Consider the following 19,260-nt stretch of genomic DNA (forward strand, 5'->3'; position numbering starts at 1 on the left):
TGACCCTGGAGTTGGAAGCTCTACCATTCTATGATCTTCTGTATTTAGGCATGTATGTCTGCATTGACAGAGAAGAGGACATTTCTAAAGAAACAAAGCGATTTCTCAAACTATGCTGTCCAGGAAGATGTGGATGTGGTAGGAACTGCAAAAAACTGAGCTTCCTAGCAGAGGATGGTTTCGATCCATCGACCTCTGGGTTATGGGCCCAGCACGCTTCCGCTGCGCCACTCTGCTGCATTGGGATAGCTTACAAGGCGCTGGTGAGGCCAAGCTGAGGAAGCCTTTGACTGTTGCTAAGCCGCTAACAGGGAGCCACTCTCCGTGGGCAGTTGGGTACTCTTTGGAGTCACGCTGTTGTCTTCTAGTTTATCTCTTCTTTTCCTTTTTTTGATATTATTGTTTAGGTAGTCACCTGAGAGAATATAGTTGACCTGACTGAGGATTTGGCCTGCGGCACAACGTGTGGTTGTCTCTGTGGCGCAATCGGTTAGCGCGTTCGGCTGTTAACCGAAAGGTTGGTGGTTCAAGCCCACCCAGGGACGGGCTTGCCTTTTGTTTGCGCCGTATGTTACACGTAAAGCCGTGGCTGTCAGTACGTCTGAGCCGTTTGAAAGCTTCAAAATGGTAATGCTAGCCAAAAAGGTCCTTCGAGCCGGAATTGAACCAGCGACCTAAGGATTGCTAATTTGCTTCTACAGTCCTCCGCTCTACCAGCTGAGCTATCGAAGGCCAGTTCTTTGAGCGCCAAAGATAAAAAGGCCATCATGCTAGAGTTTCAAAGCGCTGGCAAGTAAAGATCTTGGAGGATGCGGGCATCGATCCCGCTACCTCTCGCATGCGAAGCGAGCGCTCTACCATGTGAGCTAATCCCCCGTGACGGCTGTTTACACACCTGTCTACTCTGATCGGCAATTTTAGCACATTCCCAGCATTCAAGAGTTTCCAAAGTTGAGGCCTTTTTTTCTTTAAGTATAGATGTCACGAAAGTGAGATGCACTGGCCTTTTCCCAGCCACAAAATGACTACGCGCAAGGCTTAGGAGTGGCTCTGTGGCGCAATGGATAGCGCATTGGACTTCTAGAGTGAAAGTGATTCAAAGGTTGTGGGTTCGAGTCCCACCAGAGTCGTATGTTCTAGCGCACTGTGGTAGCTTGTAGTGTGCTCTTAGGCAAGAAACCTGCCTAGGACTTCATTTGTTGTCGTAGCCCTGCCTTGCAGCTTTTTAAGGCGACTGATTTAGCATTCAGTTTTGATCTGCAGTGCAAAGGAAAGAGCCCTTTTCTAAATGGCATATTAGAAAAAACTTTCTGATAGTGAGAGTGATCACTGAGTGGTACAGGTTACCACGGGTGGTGATGAGTTCTCCTTCCATGGAAGTGTTCAAACAAAGGCTGGACAACTGTCTGTCTGGAATGATTTAGGTAATCCTGCACTGAGCAGGGGCTTGGACCCCATGACCCTGGAGTTGGAAGCTCTACCATTCTATGATCTTCTGTATTTAGGCATGTATGTCTGCATTGACAGAGAAGAGGACATTTCTAAAGAAACAAAGCGATTTCTCAAACTATGCTGTCCAGGAAGATGTGGATGTGGTAGGAACTGCAAAAAACTGAGCTTCCTAGCAGAGGATGGTTTCGATCCATCGACCTCTGGGTTATGGGCCCAGCACGCTTCCGCTGCGCCACTCTGCTGCATTGGGATAGCTTACAAGGCGCTGGTGAGGCCAAGCTGAGGAAGCCTTTGACTGTTGCTAAGCCGCTAACAGGGAGCCACTCTCCGTGGGCAGTTGGGTACTCTTTGGAGTCACGCTGTTGTCTTCTAGTTTATCTCTTCTTTTCCTTTTTTTGATATTATTGTTTAGGTAGTCACCTGAGAGAATATAGTTGACCTGACTGAGGATTTGGCCTGCGGCACAACGTGTGGTTGTCTCTGTGGCGCAATCGGTTAGCGTGTTCGGCTGTTAACCGAAAGGTTGGTGGTTCAAGCCCACCCAGGGACGGGCTTGCCTTTTGTTTGCGCCGTATGTTACACGTAAAGCCGTGGCTGTCAGTGCGTCTGAGCCGTTTGAAAGCTTCAAAATGGTAATGCTAGCCAAAAAGGTCCTTCGAGCCGGAATTGAACCAGCGACCTAAGGATTGCTAATTTGCTTCTACAGTCCTCCGCTCTACCAGCTGAGCTATCGAAGGCCAGTTCTTTGAGCGCCAAAGATAAAAAGGCCATCATGCTAGAGTTTCAAAGCGCTGGCAAGTAAAGATCTTGGAGGATGCGGGCATCGATCCCGCTACCTCTCGCATGCGAAGCGAGCGCTCTACCATGTGAGCTAATCCCCCGTGACGGCTGTTTACACACCTGTCTACTCTGATCGGCAATTTTAGCACATTCCCAGCATTCAAGAGTTTCCAAAGTTGAGGCCTTTTTTTCTTTAAGTATAGATGTCACGAAAGTGAGATGCACTGGCCTTTTCCCAGCCACAAAATGACTACGCGCAAGGCTTAGGAGTGGCTCTGTGGCGCAATGGATAGCGCATTGGACTTCTAGAGTGAAAGTGATTCAAAGGTTGTGGGTTCGAGTCCCACCAGAGTCGTATGTTCTAGCGCACTGTGGTAGCTTGTAGTGTGCTCTTAGGCAAGAAACCTGCCTAGGACTTCATTTGTTGTCGTAGCCCTGCCTTGCAGCTTTTTAAGGCGACTGATTTAGCATTCAGTTTTGATCTGCAGTGCAAAGGAAAGAGCCCTTTTCTAAATGGCATATTAGAAAAAACTTTCTGATAGTGAGAGTGATCACTGAGTGGTACAGGTTACCACGGGTGGTGATGAGTTCTCCTTCCATGGAAGTGTTCAAACAAAGGCTGGACAACTGTCTGTCTGGAATGATTTAGGTAATCCTGCACTGAGCAGGGGCTTGGACCCCATGACCCTGGAGTTGGAAGCTCTACCATTCTATGATCTTCTGTATTTAGGCATGTATGTCTGCATTGACAGAGAAGAGGACATTTCTAAAGAAACAAAGCGATTTCTCAAACTATGCTGTCCAGGAAGATGTGGATGTGGTAGGAACTGCAAAAAACTGAGCTTCCTAGCAGAGGATGGTTTCGATCCATCGACCTCTGGGTTATGGGCCCAGCACGCTTCCGCTGCGCCACTCTGCTGCATTGGGATAGCTTACAAGGCGCTGGTGAGGCCAAGCTGAGGAAGCCGTTGACTGTTGCTAAGCCGCTAACAGGGAGCCACTCTCCGTGGGCAGTTGGGTACTCTTTGGAGTCACGCTGTTGTCTTCTAGTTTATCTCTTCTTTTCCTTTTTTTGATATTATTGTTTAGGTAGTCACCTGAGAGAATATAGTTGACCTGACTGAGGATTTGGCCTGCGGCACAACGTGTGGTTGTCTCTGTGGCGCAATCGGTTAGCGCGTTCGGCTGTTAACCGAAAGGTTGGTGGTTCAAGCCCACCCAGGGACGGGCTTGCCTTTTGTTTGCGCCGTATGTTACACGTAAAGCCGTGGCTGTCAGTGCGTCTGAGCCGTTTGAAAGCTTCAAAATGGTAATGCTAGCCAAAAAGGTCCTTCGAGCCGGAATTGAACCAGCGACCTAAGGATTGCTAATTTGCTTCTACAGTCCTCCGCTCTACCAGCTGAGCTATCGAAGGCCAGTTCTTTGAGCGCCAAAGATAAAAAGGCCATCATGCTAGAGTTTCAAAGCGCTGGCAAGTAAAGATCTTGGAGGATGCGGGCATCGATCCCGCTACCTCTCGCATGCGAAGCGAGCGCTCTACCATGTGAGCTAATCCCCCGTGACGGCTGTTTACACACCTGTCTACTCTGATCGGCAATTTTAGCACATTCCCAGCATTCAAGAGTTTCCAAAGTTGAGGCCTTTTTTTCTTTAAGTATAGATGTCACGAAAGTGAGATGCACTGGCCTTTTCCCAGCCACAAAATGACTATGCGCAAGGCTTAGGAGTGGCTCTGTGGCGCAATGGATAGCGCATTGGACTTCTAGAGTGAAAGTGATTCAAAGGTTGTGGGTTCGAGTCCCACCAGAGTCGTATGTTCTAGCGCACTGTGGTAGCTTGCAGTGTGCTCTTAGGCAAGAAACCTGCCTAGGACTTCATTTGTTGTCGTAGCCCTGCCTTGCAGCTTTTTAAGGCGACTGATTTAGCATTCAGTTTTGATCTGCAGTGCAAAGGAAAGAGCCCTTTTCTAAATGGCATATTAGAAAAAACTTTCTGATAGTGAGAGTGATCACTGAGTGGTACAGGTTACCACGGGTGGTGATGAGTTCTCCTTCCATGGAAGTGTTCAAACAAAGGCTGGACAACTGTCTGTCTGGAATGATTTAGGTAATCCTGCACTGAGCAGGGGCTTGGACCCCATGACCCTGGAGTTGGAAGCTCTACCATTCTATGATCTTCTGTATTTAGGCATGTATGTCTGCATTGACAGAGAAGAGGACATTTCTAAAGAAACAAAGCGATTTCTCAAACTATGCTGTCCAGGAAGATGTGGATGTGGTAGGAACTGCAAAAAACTGAGCTTCCTAGCAGAGGATGGTTTCGATCCATCGACCTCTGGGTTATGGGCCCAGCACGCTTCCGCTGCGCCACTCTGCTGCATTGGGATAGCTTACAAGGCGCTGGTGAGGCCAAGCTGAGGAAGCCTTTGACTGTTGCTAAGCCGCTAACAGGGAGCCACTCTCCGTGGGCAGTTGGGTACTCTTTGGAGTCACGCTGTTGTCTTCTAGTTTATCTCTTCTTTTCCTTTTTTTGATATTATTGTTTAGGTAGTCACCTGAGAGAATATAGTTGACCTGACTGAGGATTTGGCCTGCGGCACAACGTGTGGTTGTCTCTGTGGCGCAATCGGTTAGCGCGTTCGGCTGTTAACCGAAAGGTTGGTGGTTCAAGCCCACCCAGGGACGGGCTTGCCTTTTGTTTGCGCCGTATGTTACACGTAAAGCCGTGGCTGTCAGTGCGTCTGAGCCGTTTGAAAGCTTCAAAATGGTAATGCTAGCCAAAAAGGTCCTTCGAGCCGGAATTGAACCAGCGACCTAAGGATTGCTAATTTGCTTCTACAGTCCTCCGCTCTACCAGCTGAGCTATCGAAGGCCAGTTCTTTGAGCGCCAAAGATAAAAAGGCCATCATGCTAGAGTTTCAAAGCGCTGGCAAGTAAAGATCTTGGAGGATGCGGGCATCGATCCCGCTACCTCTCGCATGCGAAGCGAGCGCTCTACCATGTGAGCTAATCCCCCGTGACGGCTGTTTACACACCTGTCTACTCTGATCGGCAATTTTAGCACATTCCCAGCATTCAAGAGTTTCCAAAGTTGAGGCCTTTTTTTCTTTAAGTATAGATGTCACGAAAGTGAGATGCACTGGCCTTTTCCCAGCCACAAAATGACTACGCGCAAGGCTTAGGAGTGGCTCTGTGGCGCAATGGATAGCGCATTGGACTTCTAGAGTGAAAGTGATTCAAAGGTTGTGGGTTCGAGTCCCACCAGAGTCGTATGTTCTAGCGCACTGTGGTAGCTTGTAGTGTGCTCTTAGGCAAGAAACCTGCCTAGGACTTCATTTGTTGTCGTAGCCCTGCCTTGCAGCTTTTTAAGGCGACTGATTTAGCATTCAGTTTTGATCTGCAGTGCAAAGGAAAGAGCCCTTTTCTAAATGGCATATTAGAAAAAACTTTCTGATAGTGAGAGTGATCACTGAGTGGTACAGGTTACCTCGGGTGGTGATGAGTTCTCCTTCCATGGAAGTGTTCAAACAAAGGCTGGACAACTGTCTGTCTGGAATGATTTAGGTAATCCTGCACTGAGCAGGGGCTTGGACCCCATGACCCTGGAGTTGGAAGCTCTACCATTCTATGATCTTCTGTATTTAGGCATGTATGTCTGCATTGACAGAGAAGAGGACATTTCTAAAGAAACAAAGCGATTTCTCAAACTATGCTGTCCAGGAAGATGTGGATGTGGTAGGAACTGCAAAAAACTGAGCTTCCTAGCAGAGGATGGTTTCGATCCATCGACCTCTGGGTTATGGGCCCAGCACGCTTCCGCTGCGCCACTCTGCTGCATTGGGATAGCTTACAAGGCGCTGGTGAGGCCAAGCTGAGGAAGCCTTTGACTGTTGCTAAGCCGCTAACAGGGAGCCACTCTCCGTGGGCAGTTGGGTACTCTTTGGAGTCACGCTGTTGTCTTCTAGTTTATCTCTTCTTTTCCTTTTTTTGATATTATTGTTTAGGTAGTCACCTGAGAGAATATAGTTGACCTGACTGAGGATTTGGCCTGCGGCACAACGTGTGGTTGTCTCTGTGGCGCAATCGGTTAGCGCGTTCGGCTGTTAACCGAAAGGTTGGTGGTTCAAGCCCACCCAGGGACGGGCTTGCCTTTTGTTTGTGCCGTATGTTACACGTAAAGCCGTGGCTGTCAGTGCGTCTGAGCCGTTTGAAAGCTTCAAAATGGTAATGCTAGCCAAAAAGGTCCTTCGAGCCGGAATTGAACCAGCGACCTAAGGATTGCTAATTTGCTTCTACAGTCCTCCGCTCTACCAGCTGAGCTATCGAAGGCCAGTTCTTTGAGCGCCAAAGATAAAAAGGCCATCATGCTAGAGTTTCAAAGCGCTGGCAAGTAAAGATCTTGGAGGATGCGGGCATCGATCCCGCTACCTCTCGCATGCGAAGCGAGCGCTCTACCATGTGAGCTAATCCCCCGTGACGGCTGTTTACACACCTGTCTACTCTGATCGGCAATTTTAGCACATTCCCAGCATTCAAGAGTTTCCAAAGTTGAGGCCTTTTTTTCTTTAAGTATAGATGTCACGAAAGTGAGATGCACTGGCCTTTTCCCAGCCACAAAATGACTACGCGCAAGGCTTAGGAGTGGCTCTGTGGCGCAATGGATAGCGCATTGGACTTCTAGAGTGAAAGTGATTCAAAGGTTGTGGGTTCGAGTCCCACCAGAGTCGTATGTTCTAGCGCACTGTGGTAGCTTGTAGTGTGCTCTTAGGCAAGAAACCTGCCTAGGACTTCATTTGTTGTCGTAGCCCTGCCTTGCAGCTTTTTAAGGCGACTGATTTAGCATTCAGTTTTGATCTGCAGTGCAAAGGAAAGAGCCCTTTTCTAAATGGCATATTAGAAAAAACTTTCTGATAGTGAGAGTGATCACTGAGTGGTACAGGTTACCACGGGTGGTGATGAGTTCTCCTTCCATGGAAGTGTTCAAACAAAGGCTGGACAACTGTCTGTCTGGAATGATTTAGGTAATCCTGCACTGAGCAGGGGCTTGGACCCCATGACCCTGGAGTTGGAAGCTCTACCATTCTATGATCTTCTGTATTTAGGCATGTATGTCTGCATTGACAGAGAAGAGGACATTTCTAAAGAAACAAAGCGATTTCTCAAACTATGCTGTCCAGGAAGATGTGGATGTGGTAGGAACTGCAAAAAACTGAGCTTCCTAGCAGAGGATGGTTTCGATCCATCGACCTCTGGGTTATGGGCCCAGCACGCTTCCGCTGCGCCACTCTGCTGCATTGGGATAGCTTACAAGGCGCTGGTGAGGCCAAGCTGAGGAAGCCTTTGACTGTTGCTAAGCCGCTAACAGGGAGCCACTCTCCGTGGGCAGTTGGGTACTCTTTGGAGTCACGCTGTTGTCTTCTAGTTTATCTCTTCTTTTCCTTTTTTTGATATTATTGTTTAGGTAGTCACCTGAGAGAATATAGTTGACCTGACTGAGGATTTGGCCTGCGGCACAACGTGTGGTTGTCTCTGTGGCGCAATCGGTTAGCGCGTTCGGCTGTTAACCGAAAGGTTGGTGGTTCAAGCCCACCCAGGGACGGGCTTGCCTTTTGTTTGCGCCGTATGTTACACGTAAAGCCGTGGCTGTCAGTGCGTCTGAGCCGTTTGAAAGCTTCAAAATGGTAATGCTAGCCAAAAAGGTCCTTCGAGCCGGAATTGAACCAGCGACCTAAGGATTGCTAATTTGCTTCTACAGTCCTCCGCTCTACCAGCTGAGCTATCGAAGGCCAGTTCTTTGAGCGCCAAAGATAAAAAGGCCATCATGCTAGAGTTTCAAAGCGCTGGCAAGTAAAGATCTTGGAGGATGCGGGCATCGATCCCGCTACCTCTCGCATGCGAAGCGAGCGCTCTACCATGTGAGCTAATCCCCCGTGACGGCTGTTTACACACCTGTCTACTCTGATCGGCAATTTTAGCACATTCCCAGCATTCAAGAGTTTCCAAAGTTGAGGCCTTTTTTTCTTTAAGTATAGATGTCACGAAAGTGAGATGCACTGGCCTTTTCCCAGCCACAAAATGACTACGCGCAAGGCTTAGGAGTGGCTCTGTGGCGCAATGGATAGCGCATTGGACTTCTAGAGTGAAAGTGATTCAAAGGTTGTGGGTTCGAGTCCCACCAGAGTCGTATGTTCTAGCGCACTGTGGTAGCTTGTAGTGTGCTCTTAGGCAAGAAACCTGCCTAGGACTTCATTTGTTGTCGTAGCCCTGCCTTGCAGCTTTTTAAGGCGACTGATTTAGCATTCAGTTTTGATCTGCAGTGCAAAGGAAAGAGCCCTTTTCTAAATGGCATATTAGAAAAAACTTTCTGATAGTGAGAGTGATCACTGAGTGGTACAGGTTACCACGGGTGGTGATGAGTTCTCCTTCCATGGAAGTGTTCAAACAAAGGCTGGACAACTGTCTGTCTGGAATGATTTAGGTAATCCTGCACTGAGCAGGGGCTTGGACCCCATGACCCTGGAGTTGGAAGCTCTACCATTCTATGATCTTCTGTATTTAGGCATGTATGTCTGCATTGACAGAGAAGAGGACATTTCTAAAGAAACAAAGCGATTTCTCAAACTATGCTGTCCAGGAAGATGTGGATGTGGTAGGAACTGCAAAAAACTGAGCTTCCTAGCAGAGGATGGTTTCGATCCATCGACCTCTGGGTTATGGGCCCAGCACGCTTCCGCTGCGCCACTCTGCTGCATTGGGATAGCTTACAAGGCGCTGGTGAGGCCAAGCTGAGGAAGCCTTTGACTGTTGCTAAGCCGCTAACAGGGAGCCACTCTCCGTGGGCAGTTGGGTACTCTTTGGAGTCACGCTGTTGTCTTCTAGTTTATCTCTTCTTTTCCTTTTTTTGATATTATTGTTTAGGTAGTCACCTGAGAGAATATAGTTGACCTGACTGAGGATTTGGCCTGCGGCACAACGTGTGGTTGTCTCTGTGGCGCAATCGGTTAGCGCGTTCGGCTGTTAACCGAAAGGTTGGTGGTTCAAGCCCACCCAGGGACGGGCTTGCCTTTTGTTTGCGCCGTATGTTACACGTAAAGCCGTGGCTGTCAGTGCGTCTGAGCCGTTTGAAAGCTTCAAAATGGTAATGCTAGCCAAAAAGGTCCTTCGAGCCGGAATTGAACCAGCGACCTAAGGATTGCTAATTTGCTTCTACAGTCCTCCGCTCTACCAGCTGAGCTATCGAAGGCCAGTTCTTTGAGCGCCAAAGATAAAAAGGCCATCATGCTAGAGTTTCAAAGCGCTGGCAAGTAAAGATCTTGGAGGATGCGGGCATCGATCCCGCTACCTCTCGCATGCGAAGCGAGCGCTCTACCATGTGAGCTAATCCCCCGTGACGGCTGTTTACACACCTGTCTACTCTGATCGGCAATTTTAGCACATTCCCAGCATTCAAGAGTTTCCAAAGTTGAGGCCTTTTTTTCTTTAAGTATAGATGTCACGAAAGTGAGATGCACTGGCCTTTTCCCAGCCACAAAATGACTACGCGCAAGGCTTAGGAGTGGCTCTGTGGCGCAATGGATAGCGCATTGGACTTCTAGAGTGAAAGTGATTCAAAGGTTGTGGGTTCGAGTCCCACCAGAGTCGTATGTTCTAGCGCACTGTGGTAGCTTGTAGTGTGCTCTTAGGCAAGAAACCTGCCTAGGACTTCATTTGTTGTCGTAGCCCTGCCTTGCAGCTTTTTAAGGCGACTGATTTAGCATTCAGTTTTGATCTGCAGTGCAAAGGAAAGAGCCCTTTTCTAAATGGCATATTAGAAAAAACTTTCTGATAGTGAGAGTGATCACTGAGTGGTACAGGTTACCACGGGTGGTGATGAGTTCTCCTTCCATGGAAGTGTTCAAACAAAGGCTGGACAACTGTCTGTCTGGAATGATTTAGGTAATCCTGCACTGAGCAGGGGCTTGGACCCCATGACCCTGGAGTTGGAAGCTCTACCATTCTATGATCTTCTGTATTTAGGCATGTATGTCTGCATTGACAGAGAAGAGGACATTTCTAAAGAAACAAAGCGATTTCTCAAACTATGCTGTCCAGGAAGATGTGGATGTGGTAGGAACTGCAAAAAACTGAGCTTCCTAGCAGAGGATGGTTTCGATCCATCGACCTCTGGGTTATGGGCCCAGCACGCTTCCGCTGCGCCACTCTGCTGCATTGGGATAGCTTACAAGGCGCTGGTGAGGCCAAGCTGAGGAAGCCTTTGACTGTTGCTAAGCCGCTAACAGGGAGCCACTCTCCGTGGGCAGTTGGGTACTCTTTGGAGTCACGCTGTTGTCTTCTAGTTTATCTCTTCTTTTCCTTTTTTTGATATTATTGTTTAGGTAGTCACCTGAGAGAATATAGTTGACCTGACTGAGGATTTGGCCTGCGGCACAACGTGTGGTTGTCTCTGTGGCGCAATCGGTTAGCGCGTTCGGCTGTTAACCGAAAGGTTGGTGGTTCAAGCCCACCCAGGGACGGGCTTGCCTTTTGTTTGCGCCGTATGTTACACGTAAAGCCGTGGCTGTCAGTGCGTCTGAGCCGTTTGAAAGCTTCAAAATGGTAATGCTAGCCAAAAAGGTCCTTCGAGCCGGAATTGAACCAGCGACCTAAGGATTGCTAATTTGCTTCTACAGTCCTCCGCTCTACCAGCTGAGCTATCGAAGGCCAGTTCTTTGAGCGCCAAAGATAAAAAGGCCATCATGCTAGAGTTTCAAAGCGCTGGCAAGTAAAGATCTTGGAGGATGCGGGCATCGATCCCGCTACCTCTCGCATGCGAAGCGAGCGCTCTACCATGTGAGCTAATCCCCCGTGACGGCTGTTTACACACCTGTCTACTCTGATCGGCAATTTTAGCACATTCCCAGCATTCAAGAGTTTCCAAAGTTGAGGCCTTTTTTTCTTTAAGTATAGATGTCACGAAAGTGAGATGCACTGGCCTTTTCCCAGCCACAAAATGACTACGCGCAAGGCTTAGGAGTGGCTCTGTGGCGCAATGGATAGCGCATTGGACTTCTAGAGTGAAAGTGATTCAAAGGTTGTGGGTTCGAGTCCCACCAGAGTCGTATGTTCTAGCGCACTGTGGTAGCTTGTAGTGTGCTCTTAGGCAAGAAACCTGCCTAGGACTTCATTTGTTGTCGTAGCCCTGCCTTGCAGCTTTTTAAGGCGACTGATTTAGCATTCAGTTTTGATCTGCAGTGCAAAGGAAAGAGCCCTTTTCTAAATGGCATATTAGAAAAAACTTTCTGATAGTGAGAGTGATCACTGAGTGGTACAGGTTACCACGGGTGGTGATGAGTTCTCCTTCCATGGAAGTGTTCAAACAAAGGCTGGACAACTGTCTGTCTGGAATGATTTAGGTAATCCTGCACTGAGCAGGGGCTTGGACCCCATGACCCTGGAGTTGGAAGCTCTACCATTCTATGATCTTCTGTATTTAGGCATGTATGTCTGCATTGACAGAGAAGAGGACATTTCTAAAGAAACAAAGCGATTTCTCAAACTATGCTGTCCAGGAAGATGTGGATGTGGTAGGAACTGCAAAAAACTGAGCTTCCTAGCAGAGGATGGTTTCGATCCATCGACCTCTGGGTTATGGGCCCAGCACGCTTCCGCTGCGCCACTCTGCTGCATTGGGATAGCTTACAAGGCGCTGGTGAGGCCAAGCTGAGGAAGCCTTTGACTGTTGCTAAGCCGCTAACAGGGAGCCACTCTCCGTGGGCAGTTGGGTACTCTTTGGAGTCACGCTGTTGTCTTCTAGTTTATCTCTTCTTTTCCTTTTTTTGATATTATTGTTTAGGTAGTCACCTGAGAGAATATAGTTGACCTGACTGAGGATTTGGCCTGCGGCACAACGTGTGGTTGTCTCTGTGGCGCAATCGGTTAGCGCGTTCGGCTGTTAACCGAAAGGTTGGTGGTTCAAGCCCACCCAGGGACGGGCTTGCCTTTTGTTTGCGCCGTATGTTACACGTAAAGCCGTGGCTGTCAGTGCGTCTGAGCCGTTTGAAAGCTTCAAAATGGTAATGCTAGCCAAAAAGGTCCTTCGAGCCGGAATTGAACCAGCGACCTAAGGATTGCTAATTTGCTTCTACAGTCCTCCGCTCTACCAGCTGAGCTATCGAAGGCCAGTTCTTTGAGCGCCAAAGATAAAAAGGCCATCATGCTAGAGTTTCAAAGCGCTGGCAAGTAAAGATCTTGGAGGATGCGGGCATCGATCCCGCTACCTCTCGCATGCGAAGCGAGCGCTCTACCATGTGAGCTAATCCCCCGTGACGGCTGTTTACACACCTGTCTACTCTGATCGGCAATTTTAGCACATTCCCAGCATTCAAGAGTTTCCAAAGTTGAGGCCTTTTTTTCTTTAAGTATAGATGTCACGAAAGTGAGATGCACTGGCCTTTTCCCAGCCACAAAATGACTACGCGCAAGGCTTAGGAGTGGCTCTGTGGCGCAATGGATAGCGCATTGGACTTCTAGAGTGAAAGTGATTCAAAGGTTGTGGGTTCGAGTCCCACCAGAGTCGTATGTTCTAGCGCACTGTGGTAGCTTGTAGTGTGCTCTTAGGCAAGAAACCTGCCTAGGACTTCATTTGTTGTCGTAGCCCTGCCTTGCAGCTTTTTAAGGCGACTGATTTAGCATTCAGTTTTGATCTGCAGTGCAAAGGAAAGAGCCCTTTTCTAAATGGCATATTAGAAAAAACTTTCTGATAGTGAGAGTGATCACTGAGTGGTACAGGTTACCACGGGTGGTGATGAGTTCTCCTTCCATGGAAGTGTTCAAACAAAGGCTGGACAACTGTCTGTCTGGAATGATTTAGGTAATCCTGCACTGAGCAGGGGCTTGGACCCCATGACCCTGGAGTTGGAAGCTCTACCATTCTATGATCTTCTGTATTTAGGCATGTATGTCTGCATTGACAGAGAAGAGGACATTTCTAAAGAAACAAAGCGATTTCTCAAACTATGCTGTCCAGGAAGATGTGGATGTGGTAGGAACTGCAAAAAACTGAGCTTCCTAGCAGAGGATGGTTTCGATCCATCGACCTCTGGGTTATGGGCCCAGCACGCTTCCGCTGCGCCACTCTGCTGCATTGGGATAGCTTACAAGGCGCTGGTGAGGCCAAGCTGAGGAAGCCTTTGACTGTTGCTAAGCCGCTAACAGGGAGCCACTCTCCGTGGGCAGTTGGGTACTCTTTGGAGTCACGCTGTTGTCTTCTAGTTTATCTCTTCTTTTCCTTTTTTTGATATTATTGTTTAGGTAGTCACCTGAGAGAATATAGTTGACCTGACTGAGGATTTGGCCTGCGGCACAACGTGTGGTTGTCTCTGTGGCGCAATCGGTTAGCGCGTTCGGCTGTTAACCGAAAGGTTGGTGGTTCAAGCCCACCCAGGGACGGGCTTGCCTTTTGTTTGCGCCGTATGTTACACGTAAAGCCGTGGCTGTCAGTGCGTCTGAGCCGTTTGAAAGCTTCAAAATGGTAATGCTAGCCAAAAAGGTCCTTCGAGCCGGAATTGAACCAGCGACCTAAGGATTGCTAATTTGCTTCTACAGTCCTCCGCTCTACCAGCTGAGCTATCGAAGGCCAGTTCTTTGAGCGCCAAAGATAAAAAGGCCATCATGCTAGAGTTTCAAAGCGCTGGCAAGTAAAGATCTTGGAGGATGCGGGCATCGATCCCGCTACCTCTCGCATGCGAAGCGAGCGCTCTACCATGTGAGCTAATCCCCCGTGACGGCTGTTTACACACCTGTCTACTCTGATCGGCAATTTTAGCACATTCCCAGCATTCAAGAGTTTCCAAAGTTGAGGCCTTTTTTTCTTTAAGTATAGATGTCACGAAAGTGAGATGCACTGGCCTTTTCCCAGCCACAAAATGACTACGCGCAAGGCTTAGGAGTGGCTCTGTGGCGCAATGGATAGCGCATTGGACTTCTAGAGTGAAAGTGATTCAAAGGTTGTGGGTTCGAGTCCCACCAGAGTCGTATGTTCTAGCGCACTGTGGTAGCTTGTAGTGTGCTCTTAGGCAAGAAACCTGCCTAGGACTTCATTTGTTGTCGTAGCCCTGCCTTGCAGCTTTTTAAGGCGACTGATTTAGCATTCAGTTTTGATCTGCAGTGCAAAGGAAAGAGCCCTTTTCTAAATGGCATATTAGAAAAAACTTTCTGATAGTGAGAGTGATCACTGAGTGGTACAGGTTACCACGGGTGGTGATGAGTTCTCCTTCCATGGAAGTGTTCAAACAAAGGCTGGACAACTGTCTGTCTGGAATGATTTAGGTAATCCTGCACTGAGCAGGGGCTTGGACCCCATGACCCTGGAGTTGGAAGCTCTACCATTCTATGATCTTCTGTATTTAGGCATGTATGTCTGCATTGACAGAGAAGAGGACATTTCTAAAGAAACAAAGCGATTTCTCAAACTATGCTGTCCAGGAAGATGTGGATGTGGTAGGAACTGCAAAAAACTGAGCTTCCTAGCAGAGGATGGTTTCGATCCATCGACCTCTGGGTTATGGGCCCAGCACGCTTCCGCTGCGCCACTCTGCTGCATTGGGATAGCTTACAAGGCGCTGGTGAGGCCAAGCTGAGGAAGCCTTTGACTGTTGCTAAGCCGCTAACAGGGAGCCACTCTCCGTGGGCAGTTGGGTACTCTTTGGAGTCACGCTGTTGTCTTCTAGTTTATCTCTTCTTTTCCTTTTTTTGATATTATTGTTTAGGTAGTCACCTGAGAGAATATAGTTGACCTGACTGAGGATTTGGCCTGCGGCACAACGTGTGGTTGTCTCTGTGGCGCAATCGGTTAGCGCGTTCGGCTGTTAACCGAAAGGTTGGTGGTTCAAGCCCACCCAGGGACGGGCTTGCCTTTTGTTTGCGCCGTATGTTACACGTAAAGCCGTGGCTGTCAGTGCGTCTGAGCCGTTTGAAAGCTTCAAAATGGTAATGCTAGCCAAAAAGGTCCTTCGAGCCGGAATTGAACCAGCGACCTAAGGATTGCTAATTTGCTTCTACAGTCGTCCGCTCTACCAGCTGAGCTATCGAAGGCCAGTTCTTTGAGCGCCAAAGATAAAAAGGCCATCATGCTAGAGTTTCAAAGCGCTGGCAAGTAAAGATCTTGGAGGATGCGGGCATCGATCCCGCTACCTCTCGCATGCGAAGCGAGCGCTCTACCATGTGAGCTAATCCCCCGTGACGGCTGTTTACACACCTGTCTACTCTGATCGGCAATTTTAGCACATTCCCAGCATTCAAGAGTTTCCAAAGTTGAGGCCTTTTTTTCTTTAAGTATAGATGTCACGAAAGTGAGATGCACTGGCCTTTTCCCAGCCACAAAATGACTACGCGCAAGGCTTAGGAGTGGCTCTGTGGCGCAATGGATAGCGCATTGGACTTCTAGAGTGAAAGTGATTCAAAGGTTGTGGGTTCGAGTCCCACCAGAGTCGTATGTTCTAGCGCACTGTGGTAGCTTGTAGTGTGCTCTTAGGCAAGAAACCTGCCTAGGACTTCATTTGTTGTCGTAGCCCTGCCTTGCAGCTTTTTAAGGCGACTGATTTAGCATTCAGTTTTGATCTGCAGTGCAAAGGAAAGAGCCCTTTTCTAAATGGCATATTAGAAAAAACTTTCTGATAGTGAGAGTGATCACTGAGTGGTACAGGTTACCACGGGTGGTGATGAGTTCTCCTTCCATGGAAGTGTTCAAACAAAGGCTGGACAACTGTCTGTCTGGAATGATTTAGGTAATCCTGCACTGAGCAGGGGCTTGGACCCCATGACCCTGGAGTTGGAAGCTCTACCATTCTATGATCTTCTGTATTTAGGCATGTATGTCTGCATTGACAGAGAAGAGGACATTTCTAAAGAAACAAAGCGATTTCTCAAACTATGCTGTCCAGGAAGATGTGGATGTGGTAGGAACTGCAAAAAACTGAGCTTCCTAGCAGAGGATGGTTTCGATCCATCGACCTCTGGGTTATGGGCCCAGCACGCTTCCGCTGCGCCACTCTGCTGCATTGGGATAGCTTACAAGGCGCTGGTGAGGCCAAGCTGAGGAAGCCTTTGACTGTTGCTAAGCCGCTAACAGGGAGCCACTCTCCGTGGGCAGTTGGGTACTCTTTGGAGTCACGCTGTTGTCTTCTAGTTTATCTCTTCTTTTCCTTTTTTTGATATTATTGTTTAGGTAGTCACCTGAGAGAATATAGTTGACCTGACTGAGGATTTGGCCTGCGGCACAACGTGTGGTTGTCTCTGTGGCGCAATCGGTTAGCGCGTTCGGCTGTTAACCGAAAGGTTGGTGGTTCAAGCCCACCCAGGGACGGGCTTGCCTTTTGTTTGCGCCGTATGTTACACGTAAAGCCGTGGCTGTCAGTGCGTCTGAGCCGTTTGAAAGCTTCAAAATGGTAATGCTAGCCAAAAAGGTCCTTCGAGCCGGAATTGAACCAGCGACCTAAGGATTGCTAATTTGCTTCTACAGTCCTCCGCTCTACCAGCTGAGCTATCGAAGGCCAGTTCTTTGAGCGCCAAAGATAAAAAGGCCATCATGCTAGAGTTTCAAAGCGCTGGCAAGTAAAGATCTTGGAGGATGCGGGCATCGATCCCGCTACCTCTCGCATGCGAAGCGAGCGCTCTACCATGTGAGCTAATCCCCCGTGACGGCTGTTTACACACCTGTCTACTCTGATCGGCAATTTTAGCACATTCCCAGCATTCAAGAGTTTCCAAAGTTGAGGCCTTTTTTTCTTTAAGTATAGATGTCACGAAAGTGAGATGCACTGGCCTTTTCCCAGCCACAAAATGACTACGCGCAAGGCTTAGGAGTGGCTCTGTGGCGCAATGGATAGCGCATTGGACTTCTAGAGTGAAAGTGATTCAAAGGTTGTGGGTTCGAGTCCCACCAGAGTCGTATGTTCTAGCGCACTGTGGTAGCTTGTAGTGTGCTCTTAGGCAAGAAACCTGCCTAGGACTTCATTTGTTGTCGTAGCCCTGCCTTGCAGCTTTTTAAGGCGACTGATTTAGCATTCAGTTTTGATCTGCAGTGCAAAGGAAAGAGCCCTTTTCTAAATGGCATATTAGAAAAAACTTTCTGATAGTGAGAGTGATCACTGAGTGGTACAGGTTACCACGGGTGGTGATGAGTTCTCCTTCCATGGAAGTGTTCAAACAAAGGCTGGACAACTGTCTGTCTGGAATGATTTAGGTAATCCTGCACTGAGCAGGGGCTTGGACCCCATGACCCTGGAGTTGGAAGCTCTACCATTCTATGATCTTCTGTATTTAGGCATGTATGTCTGCATTGACAGAGAAGAGGACATTTCTAAAGAAACAAAGCGATTTCTCAAACTATGCTGTCCAGGAAGATGTGGATGTGGTAGGAACTGCAAAAAACTGAGCTTCCTAGCAGAGGATGGTTTCGATCCATCGACCTCTGGGTTATGGGCCCAGCACGCTTCCGCTGCGCCACTCTGCTGCATTGGGATAGCTTACAAGGCGCTGGTGAGGCCAAGCTGAGGAAGCCTTTGACTGTTGCTAAGCCGCTAACAGGGAGCCACTCTCCGTGGGCAGTTGGGTACTCTTTGGAGTCACGCTGTTGTCTTCTAGTTTATCTCTTCTTTTCCTTTTTTTGATATTATTGTTTAGGTAGTCACCTGAGAGAATATAGTTGACCTGACTGAGGATTTGGCCTGCGGCACAACGTGTGGTTGTCTCTGTGGCGCAATCGGTTAGCGCGTTCGGCTGTTAACCGAAAGGTTGGTGGTTCAAGCCCACCCAGGGACGGGCTTGCCTTTTGTTTGCGCCGTATGTTACACGTAAAGCCGTGGCTGTCAGTGCGTCTGAGCCGTTTGAAAGCTTCAAAATGGTAATGCTAGCCAAAAAGGTCCTTCGAGCCGGAATTGAACCAGCGACCTAAGGATTGCTAATTTGCTTCTACAGTCCTCCGCTCTACCAGCTGAGCTATCGAAGGCCAGTTCTTTGAGCGCCAAAGATAAAAAGGCCATCATGCTAGAGTTTCAAAGCGCTGGCAAGTAAAGATCTTGGAGGATGCGGGCATCGATCCCGCTACCTCTCGCATGCGAAGCGAGCGCTCTACCATGTGAGCTAATCCCCCGTGACGGCTGTTTACACACCTGTCTACTCTGATCGGCAATTTTAGCACATTCCCAGCATTCAAGAGTTTCCAAAGTTGAGGCCTTTTTTTCTTTAAGTATAGATGTCACGAAAGTGAGATGCACTGGCCTTTTCCCAGCCACAAAATGACTACGCGCAAGGCTTAGGAGTGGCTCTGTGGCGCAATGGATAGCACATTGGACTTCTAGAGTGAAAGTAATTCAAAGGTTGTGGGTTCGAGTCCCACCAGAGTCGTATGTTCTAGCGCACTGTGGTAGCTTGTAGTGTGCTCTTAGGCAAGAAACCTGCCTAGGACTTCATTTGTTGTCGTAGCCCTGCCTTGCAGCTTTTTAAGGCGACTGATTTAGCATTCAGTTTTGATCTGCAGTGCAAAGGAAAGAGCCCTTTTCTAAATGGCATATTAGAAAAAACTTTCTGATAGTGAGAGTGATCACTGAGTGGTACAGGTTACCACGGGTGGTGATGAGTTCTCCTTCCATGGAAGTGTTCAAACAAAGGCTGGACAACTGTCTGTCTGGAATGATTTAGGTAATCCTGCACTGAGCAGGGGCTTGGACCCCATGACCCTGGAGTTGGAAGCTCTACCATTCTATGATCTTCTGTATTTAGGCATGTATGTCTGCATTGACAGAGAAGAGGACATTTCTAAAGAAACAAAGCGATTTCTCAAACTATGCTGTCCAGGAAGATGTGGATGTGGTAGGAACTGCAAAAAAACTGAGCTTCCTAGCAGAGGATGGTTTCGATCCATCGACCTCTGGGTTATGGGCCCAGCACGCTTCCGCTGCGCCACTCTGCTGCATTGGGATAGCTTACAAGGCGCTGGTGAGGCCAAGCTGAGGAAGCCTTTGACTGTTGCTAAGCCGCTAACAGGGAGCCA

At 48.4% G+C, this 19,260-nt stretch overlaps 37 non-coding genes across 37 annotated transcripts; 24 read left to right on the forward strand and 13 right to left on the reverse strand.

Moving 5' to 3' along the window:
- Window positions 1-471: 471 nt before the first annotated feature.
- On the forward strand, window positions 472-545 carry TRNAN-GUU (transfer RNA asparagine (anticodon GUU)). The gene has a single exon. It is a non-coding gene; the product is annotated as a tRNA-Asn (tRNA).
- Window positions 546-803: 258 nt separating this feature from the next.
- On the reverse strand, window positions 804-876 carry TRNAA-CGC (transfer RNA alanine (anticodon CGC)). Its single transcript has one exon. It is a non-coding gene; the product is annotated as a tRNA-Ala (tRNA).
- A 170-nt stretch (window positions 877-1,046) lies between these two features.
- On the forward strand, window positions 1,047-1,130 carry TRNAR-UCU (transfer RNA arginine (anticodon UCU)). Its single transcript is given in 2 exon segments — window positions 1,047-1,083; window positions 1,095-1,130. It is a non-coding gene; the product is annotated as a tRNA-Arg (tRNA).
- Window positions 1,131-2,260: 1,130 nt separating this feature from the next.
- On the reverse strand, window positions 2,261-2,333 carry TRNAA-CGC (transfer RNA alanine (anticodon CGC)). Its single transcript has one exon. It is a non-coding gene; the product is annotated as a tRNA-Ala (tRNA).
- Window positions 2,334-2,503: 170 nt separating this feature from the next.
- On the forward strand, window positions 2,504-2,587 carry TRNAR-UCU (transfer RNA arginine (anticodon UCU)). Its single transcript is given in 2 exon segments — window positions 2,504-2,540; window positions 2,552-2,587. It is a non-coding gene; the product is annotated as a tRNA-Arg (tRNA).
- Window positions 2,588-3,385: 798 nt separating this feature from the next.
- Window positions 3,386-3,459, forward strand: TRNAN-GUU (transfer RNA asparagine (anticodon GUU)). The gene has a single exon. It is a non-coding gene; the product is annotated as a tRNA-Asn (tRNA).
- A 258-nt stretch (window positions 3,460-3,717) lies between these two features.
- On the reverse strand, window positions 3,718-3,790 carry TRNAA-CGC (transfer RNA alanine (anticodon CGC)). The gene has a single exon. It is a non-coding gene; the product is annotated as a tRNA-Ala (tRNA).
- A 170-nt stretch (window positions 3,791-3,960) lies between these two features.
- TRNAR-UCU (transfer RNA arginine (anticodon UCU)) lies at window positions 3,961-4,044 on the forward strand. Its single transcript is given in 2 exon segments — window positions 3,961-3,997; window positions 4,009-4,044. It is a non-coding gene; the product is annotated as a tRNA-Arg (tRNA).
- Window positions 4,045-4,842: 798 nt separating this feature from the next.
- TRNAN-GUU (transfer RNA asparagine (anticodon GUU)) lies at window positions 4,843-4,916 on the forward strand. Its single transcript has one exon. It is a non-coding gene; the product is annotated as a tRNA-Asn (tRNA).
- Window positions 4,917-5,174: 258 nt separating this feature from the next.
- Window positions 5,175-5,247, reverse strand: TRNAA-CGC (transfer RNA alanine (anticodon CGC)). The gene has a single exon. It is a non-coding gene; the product is annotated as a tRNA-Ala (tRNA).
- Window positions 5,248-5,417: 170 nt separating this feature from the next.
- Window positions 5,418-5,501, forward strand: TRNAR-UCU (transfer RNA arginine (anticodon UCU)). The gene is given in 2 exon segments: window positions 5,418-5,454; window positions 5,466-5,501. It is a non-coding gene; the product is annotated as a tRNA-Arg (tRNA).
- A 798-nt stretch (window positions 5,502-6,299) lies between these two features.
- TRNAN-GUU (transfer RNA asparagine (anticodon GUU)) lies at window positions 6,300-6,373 on the forward strand. Its single transcript has one exon. It is a non-coding gene; the product is annotated as a tRNA-Asn (tRNA).
- A 258-nt stretch (window positions 6,374-6,631) lies between these two features.
- Window positions 6,632-6,704, reverse strand: TRNAA-CGC (transfer RNA alanine (anticodon CGC)). Its single transcript has one exon. It is a non-coding gene; the product is annotated as a tRNA-Ala (tRNA).
- Window positions 6,705-6,874: 170 nt separating this feature from the next.
- Window positions 6,875-6,958, forward strand: TRNAR-UCU (transfer RNA arginine (anticodon UCU)). Its single transcript is given in 2 exon segments — window positions 6,875-6,911; window positions 6,923-6,958. It is a non-coding gene; the product is annotated as a tRNA-Arg (tRNA).
- Window positions 6,959-7,756: 798 nt separating this feature from the next.
- On the forward strand, window positions 7,757-7,830 carry TRNAN-GUU (transfer RNA asparagine (anticodon GUU)). Its single transcript has one exon. It is a non-coding gene; the product is annotated as a tRNA-Asn (tRNA).
- Window positions 7,831-8,088: 258 nt separating this feature from the next.
- On the reverse strand, window positions 8,089-8,161 carry TRNAA-CGC (transfer RNA alanine (anticodon CGC)). The gene has a single exon. It is a non-coding gene; the product is annotated as a tRNA-Ala (tRNA).
- Window positions 8,162-8,331: 170 nt separating this feature from the next.
- On the forward strand, window positions 8,332-8,415 carry TRNAR-UCU (transfer RNA arginine (anticodon UCU)). Its single transcript is given in 2 exon segments — window positions 8,332-8,368; window positions 8,380-8,415. It is a non-coding gene; the product is annotated as a tRNA-Arg (tRNA).
- Window positions 8,416-9,213: 798 nt separating this feature from the next.
- On the forward strand, window positions 9,214-9,287 carry TRNAN-GUU (transfer RNA asparagine (anticodon GUU)). Its single transcript has one exon. It is a non-coding gene; the product is annotated as a tRNA-Asn (tRNA).
- Window positions 9,288-9,545: 258 nt separating this feature from the next.
- Window positions 9,546-9,618, reverse strand: TRNAA-CGC (transfer RNA alanine (anticodon CGC)). The gene has a single exon. It is a non-coding gene; the product is annotated as a tRNA-Ala (tRNA).
- A 170-nt stretch (window positions 9,619-9,788) lies between these two features.
- Window positions 9,789-9,872, forward strand: TRNAR-UCU (transfer RNA arginine (anticodon UCU)). Its single transcript is given in 2 exon segments — window positions 9,789-9,825; window positions 9,837-9,872. It is a non-coding gene; the product is annotated as a tRNA-Arg (tRNA).
- A 798-nt stretch (window positions 9,873-10,670) lies between these two features.
- TRNAN-GUU (transfer RNA asparagine (anticodon GUU)) lies at window positions 10,671-10,744 on the forward strand. The gene has a single exon. It is a non-coding gene; the product is annotated as a tRNA-Asn (tRNA).
- Window positions 10,745-11,002: 258 nt separating this feature from the next.
- Window positions 11,003-11,075, reverse strand: TRNAA-CGC (transfer RNA alanine (anticodon CGC)). Its single transcript has one exon. It is a non-coding gene; the product is annotated as a tRNA-Ala (tRNA).
- Window positions 11,076-11,245: 170 nt separating this feature from the next.
- Window positions 11,246-11,329, forward strand: TRNAR-UCU (transfer RNA arginine (anticodon UCU)). Its single transcript is given in 2 exon segments — window positions 11,246-11,282; window positions 11,294-11,329. It is a non-coding gene; the product is annotated as a tRNA-Arg (tRNA).
- Window positions 11,330-12,127: 798 nt separating this feature from the next.
- Window positions 12,128-12,201, forward strand: TRNAN-GUU (transfer RNA asparagine (anticodon GUU)). The gene has a single exon. It is a non-coding gene; the product is annotated as a tRNA-Asn (tRNA).
- Window positions 12,202-12,459: 258 nt separating this feature from the next.
- On the reverse strand, window positions 12,460-12,532 carry TRNAA-CGC (transfer RNA alanine (anticodon CGC)). Its single transcript has one exon. It is a non-coding gene; the product is annotated as a tRNA-Ala (tRNA).
- A 170-nt stretch (window positions 12,533-12,702) lies between these two features.
- On the forward strand, window positions 12,703-12,786 carry TRNAR-UCU (transfer RNA arginine (anticodon UCU)). Its single transcript is given in 2 exon segments — window positions 12,703-12,739; window positions 12,751-12,786. It is a non-coding gene; the product is annotated as a tRNA-Arg (tRNA).
- A 798-nt stretch (window positions 12,787-13,584) lies between these two features.
- TRNAN-GUU (transfer RNA asparagine (anticodon GUU)) lies at window positions 13,585-13,658 on the forward strand. The gene has a single exon. It is a non-coding gene; the product is annotated as a tRNA-Asn (tRNA).
- Window positions 13,659-13,916: 258 nt separating this feature from the next.
- Window positions 13,917-13,989, reverse strand: TRNAA-CGC (transfer RNA alanine (anticodon CGC)). The gene has a single exon. It is a non-coding gene; the product is annotated as a tRNA-Ala (tRNA).
- Window positions 13,990-14,159: 170 nt separating this feature from the next.
- Window positions 14,160-14,243, forward strand: TRNAR-UCU (transfer RNA arginine (anticodon UCU)). The gene is given in 2 exon segments: window positions 14,160-14,196; window positions 14,208-14,243. It is a non-coding gene; the product is annotated as a tRNA-Arg (tRNA).
- A 798-nt stretch (window positions 14,244-15,041) lies between these two features.
- TRNAN-GUU (transfer RNA asparagine (anticodon GUU)) lies at window positions 15,042-15,115 on the forward strand. Its single transcript has one exon. It is a non-coding gene; the product is annotated as a tRNA-Asn (tRNA).
- Window positions 15,116-15,373: 258 nt separating this feature from the next.
- Window positions 15,374-15,446, reverse strand: TRNAA-CGC (transfer RNA alanine (anticodon CGC)). Its single transcript has one exon. It is a non-coding gene; the product is annotated as a tRNA-Ala (tRNA).
- A 170-nt stretch (window positions 15,447-15,616) lies between these two features.
- Window positions 15,617-15,700, forward strand: TRNAR-UCU (transfer RNA arginine (anticodon UCU)). Its single transcript is given in 2 exon segments — window positions 15,617-15,653; window positions 15,665-15,700. It is a non-coding gene; the product is annotated as a tRNA-Arg (tRNA).
- Window positions 15,701-16,498: 798 nt separating this feature from the next.
- On the forward strand, window positions 16,499-16,572 carry TRNAN-GUU (transfer RNA asparagine (anticodon GUU)). Its single transcript has one exon. It is a non-coding gene; the product is annotated as a tRNA-Asn (tRNA).
- Window positions 16,573-16,830: 258 nt separating this feature from the next.
- TRNAA-CGC (transfer RNA alanine (anticodon CGC)) lies at window positions 16,831-16,903 on the reverse strand. Its single transcript has one exon. It is a non-coding gene; the product is annotated as a tRNA-Ala (tRNA).
- Window positions 16,904-17,073: 170 nt separating this feature from the next.
- On the forward strand, window positions 17,074-17,157 carry TRNAR-UCU (transfer RNA arginine (anticodon UCU)). Its single transcript is given in 2 exon segments — window positions 17,074-17,110; window positions 17,122-17,157. It is a non-coding gene; the product is annotated as a tRNA-Arg (tRNA).
- A 798-nt stretch (window positions 17,158-17,955) lies between these two features.
- Window positions 17,956-18,029, forward strand: TRNAN-GUU (transfer RNA asparagine (anticodon GUU)). Its single transcript has one exon. It is a non-coding gene; the product is annotated as a tRNA-Asn (tRNA).
- Window positions 18,030-18,287: 258 nt separating this feature from the next.
- TRNAA-CGC (transfer RNA alanine (anticodon CGC)) lies at window positions 18,288-18,360 on the reverse strand. The gene has a single exon. It is a non-coding gene; the product is annotated as a tRNA-Ala (tRNA).
- Window positions 18,361-19,260: the final 900 nt, after the last annotated feature.

This window comes from Eleutherodactylus coqui, chromosome 1 (genome assembly GCF_035609145.1).
Source record: "Eleutherodactylus coqui strain aEleCoq1 chromosome 1, aEleCoq1.hap1, whole genome shotgun sequence".
In the NCBI taxonomy this organism is placed as follows: domain Eukaryota; kingdom Metazoa; phylum Chordata; class Amphibia; order Anura; family Eleutherodactylidae; genus Eleutherodactylus; species Eleutherodactylus coqui.